The 4,390-nt window shown below is 46.3% G+C and overlaps 1 pseudogene; it reads left to right on the top strand.

The window, feature by feature from the left end:
- Positions 1-944: 944 nt before the first annotated feature.
- On the top strand, positions 945-1,219 carry LOC100595676 (annotated as a pseudogene).
- The last annotated feature ends 3,171 nt before the right edge of the window (positions 1,220-4,390 follow it).

The raw sequence follows: 4,390 nt of genomic DNA, 5'->3' as shown, positions 1-4,390 counted from the left end.
GAGCTCCTGTCACCCGCCTCATGGATGGGGGTGAGGAGCAGAGGTCCAAGCTGAGCCTGCAATGGCCCTGGGGCAAGACAGAAGGATGTTGAGGCAAAAGGATCTGCCTATTCTGGATTCACAGGGAAGTGATCGCCTGTACTAACTCCTGTCTATGGGCGGTAGCTGCTTCTAACATTCTGATGAGAAGAAATTTTAGACTAAATCCCATTGCAATGGAAAATGGTGCTGCACTGAACTAATGGCATCTGTTATAGACAAGGGAGTGGGGACTGGCAGGACATACTGCATGGGCTCATCATGCCAGCCCTAGAGGCGAGGAGGGTCACCAGAGGAGACATAATTACTCAGATAGCAGGTGCTCATAGCAACAACCACATCTGAGAGCTGTAATTATCAGTCCTATCTGACCTAAAGTCCCTTCTCTCTAAAAAATAGTTTGTATCTCCTGAAATGGAATTAGTGCATAATATAACCTACATGCATCCGTATTTTCCACAAAGAAAAAGAAAAAAGAAGCACTATGAGGGCCTAAGTAGCTCATAGAAGTCACAGGAAGAAGGAAAGGAACATATTTGTAACAAAATGATGTGTATTTTAATATGTAAATGTTTGGGTACAGCTACTCCAGAAGACAACATAAGGGGTGAGATATTCACATCCATACTCAGAATCCCCATAAGCACGACTGTGACAAGTGCAGGCCAGTATAGGGAGGTGGATCCCAAGTAGCCTTGGCCATAGTTCGTGTGATTTTCTGATGGAATGGGAATGACTCTTGGTAAAGTTTGGAATAAAGTAATGCCCATCTTCCCTGGAAAACATTGTCTATATTTGTGAAAAAAGCACTCTGGGTGTATACGTAAAACTGCCAGGGGCTAGCCTCAGTTAATTATAGCAATCAAATGGATCAGCTGCCTTTCTGGAGGTGATGACCCACCCACAAAAACATGCCCCTTGCAAAAGATCTCCTGCATCCCTTTCCAGAAGAGGAGAAGAGGAAACAGAAGAAGTGCCTGGTGCGGAGCCCCAGTTCCCACTTCATGATGTGAAATGCCCAGAATGCTATAAAATCACATTTGTTAGCCATGCACAAACAGCAGTTTTGTGTGTTGGCTTCTCCACTGTCCTCTGCCAGCCCACAGGAGGAGAAGCAAGACTTCCAGAAGCCCGATCCTTCAGGAGGAAGCAGCACTGGATGCACTCTGCCTCAAGATGAGTGGCAAAACATCCCCATAAACACATCTCCCATTAAAACAAAACAAAACCGGCTGCCTTGAGTCCTTCAGGCATAACTTTGCATTAGTTTCCTGTGGTTGTTATAACAAATTACAACAAGTTTAGTGGCTTAAAACCACACAGATTTATTCCCAGACAGTTCTAGAGGTCAGAAGTCCAAATCCAGTTTCTGTGCTAAAGTCAAGGTGTTGCCACGGCTGGTCCCTCACAGAGGCTCTGAGGAGAGAGGCCCATTTCTTACCTTATTCAACTTCTAGTGGCCGCCTGCGTTTCTTGGCTTGTGGCCCCTTCCTCCATCTTCAAAGTACATCACTCCAATCTTTGTTGCTGTCACCATATCACTTTCTCCTCTGACTCTGACTTCTCCTGTGTCCCTTCTTTGAGGAGTGCTGTGATTACATCAGGCCCAAGTGGATAATCCAGGACAATGTCTGCATCTCAAGATCCTTAGTCACATCTGTGCAAAGTCCCCATTGCCATGGAAAGGTACCATTCACAGATTCTGGGTGAGAACGTGGATGTCTCTGGGAGCCATGATTCTGCCCACCAGACTTTGATTCCAGTTCCTGCTGCAGTGTGCACACCAACATTGATGTTGGGTAAGACATACACAAGTCTGGCAGGACTGTGGACAGTTCTCTGCCATGGGGTATAATCCACACATTGTAGAACGTCTAACATTCCTGACTGTAGACTAAATGGCAGTAACATTCCCAGTCACCATGACAAACAAAAGAACCCCTTACATTTCCAAAATGCCCCAAGGGGCAGCACTGTCTACCTACCCCCACCCCCAAATTGAGAACCATGTTTCCAGAGGAATCATGCAGGCTTCAGGCATGGCTTGATCAGGACTTCAGACCTATTTTATGATTTTCTGGGCTTGGCCTTCCTCTGTGTGTCAATGTCATCCTCAGCTTTCCTCACTGAGGCAAATCGGCTGCTGCTGTTTCAGAAGAAAATCCACATGCTGCACAGGTCAAAGGAAGACAGAGCACTCTCCCCATAGTTCCAGTAAGATCCCTGAGAGCCACCCTGACTGTGTCAAATGAAGTCACATATCTGCCCTGATTGGTGGTTTACCTGATGCATGGAGTTTGTAATGGACTCTTTCTTTTCTTTTTTTTTTTACCACCTTGGAGCAGGAGCTGGGAGTGAAATCAGTGTCCCTGAAGCTCATGGTGTGTGTGTGTGTGTATGATGCCAGGAGAAAAAGTTGAGCATTGTTTGTTAGGAGAGGAAAGAATGCTGGGTGGGGACCCAACAAACGTGCATAATGGAGAATGTGGCACATTCTCAGAAAAGCAAGCTTTCTGGTGCAACTGTGGTATGAGGAACAGGAGAATCCCGGGAGATGGGCTAAAGGAGTAAGCAGATAATAGACCATTTATTTAATCAATTTAATCAGTTTCCCTTGTTCCTTAGCCAAGCTTCCCACATACTCACCCATTGACTTGGAATGCCCTGACTGGGGAAGGGAGCCTCTGATCCTCTGAGTGACTTGGTTTCTTGCTTTAAATCAGTGATTGGGCACTTTGGTTTGTACATCAGTCTCTATAAGCCAGGTTAATGTTAATTGGACCCTGAAAAAAATAGCCACCCTCATGGTGTGTGACATCAGATTCCTGAGCCTGCATGACTAAACCCAACCTGTGACCAATTTGCCAAGTTAACTGTGGCCCTGAGAGGCTTCCTGCTGGCTACCAAGCCAGCCTCTCCCTAGTGACCCCTCTCCACACTGCCATGTTCCATTAGCCATCTACCTCCCATAGTGAGGTTTTTGTTGTTGTTCTCGCTTTTTGAGACAGGATCTTGCTCTGTCACTGAGGATGGAGAACAGTGGGGTGATCACAGCTCACTGCAACCTCAAACTCCCAGGCTCAAGCAATCCTCCCACCTCCACCTCCCAAGTAGCTAGGACTACAAGTGTGTGCCACCACACCCAGCTAATTTATTTTTATTTTTATTTTTGTCTTTCTGTGTTGCTCAGGCTGGTCTCAAACTCCTGGCCTCAAGTGATCCTCCTGACTTGGCCTTCCAAAGCACTGGGATTATAGGTGTGAGCCACCGTGTCCGGTCTCCTATCATGTTCTTAGTCTGATTTTGCAAGTGAAGAAACTGAGGTTCAAAGAGGTTAAATGATGGGGCACACAGCCAATAGATGGGGGAACCAACAGTTGAACTCAAGTTTATCTAACCACAAATTGTCCCATCATTACCACCCTGTCTTTTTTTATATTAGTGACATCTAATGGGATAAACAGGCTCCAAAAGCCCCTTCTCATCAAAACAATAGCCAACTATATTCACACAAGCAGCTGTGCTTAATCACACAAGAACAGAGATCATCACACACATATTCATCCTATGCCTTTGTGTTATTGTTTGAGTCTTTTGTCCCCTGGTCCACAGCCTCCTCATGTCCTTCTCTCCTCCATGTGCCCAGTACAATAGGAGCGCTATGAATCAGCAGGGAAGTGTCCTTTGCCAAAGCCAAATAAGGGGCTGGGCCCTAAAAACAGCAATAAACCCCACGAGGCTTTATTACTTCAAACAAAGTGTAATCCGTGGTAGGGAGGATTTCTAGGGCCACAAACAAGAGCAAATATGACTTCCAAAGGAAAAGAAAGGGAAAGCCGGGCTGCCCACCTGTTTATTGGGAACAGTTGTTCCTCTAGCCCAAACCACATCTCCTTAATAGGGAAGAGGAGTGCAGCCCTATCAGGGAGGTTTTATTCTTAGGGCAGGAAAAGAGCAAAAGATGTTTCTTTAGCCTGCAATATGTCAGCATCAAATTTCCCATCTCCCTCTCCTCTGCTTTCCCTCCACCCCACCCCCAAGCCCTGGTGTTTGTGGCCTTTTGCTTGCATGAGAATTTATTTCCCATCTGACACTGTTGAAATAATCCATAGCACCTTCTTAGGGATGAGATGAACCGGAAGGTGTGGAAAATGCAATCAAAATTTCCACTGTGTCTCAGCAGCTAAGCTTCTGGAAAATCAAAGGAAGTAATCTGGACCTTGCCTTGCGGACCCAGAAGGTCTGAGAGGGGCTCTGATATCCGGGGCGAGTCCTTAGCATCGCGGGAGCCCTAATCACAATAGAGAGATGAAGCTGTCTTGCTGCTGGCCTTGGGGAAGGAAGCCTCCGT

Source organism: Nomascus leucogenys, chromosome 5 (assembly GCF_006542625.1).
Source record: "Nomascus leucogenys isolate Asia chromosome 5, Asia_NLE_v1, whole genome shotgun sequence".
In the NCBI taxonomy this organism is placed as follows: Eukaryota; Metazoa; Chordata; class Mammalia; order Primates; family Hylobatidae; genus Nomascus; species Nomascus leucogenys.
This window is presented reverse-complemented; position numbering and strand designations above follow the sequence as displayed.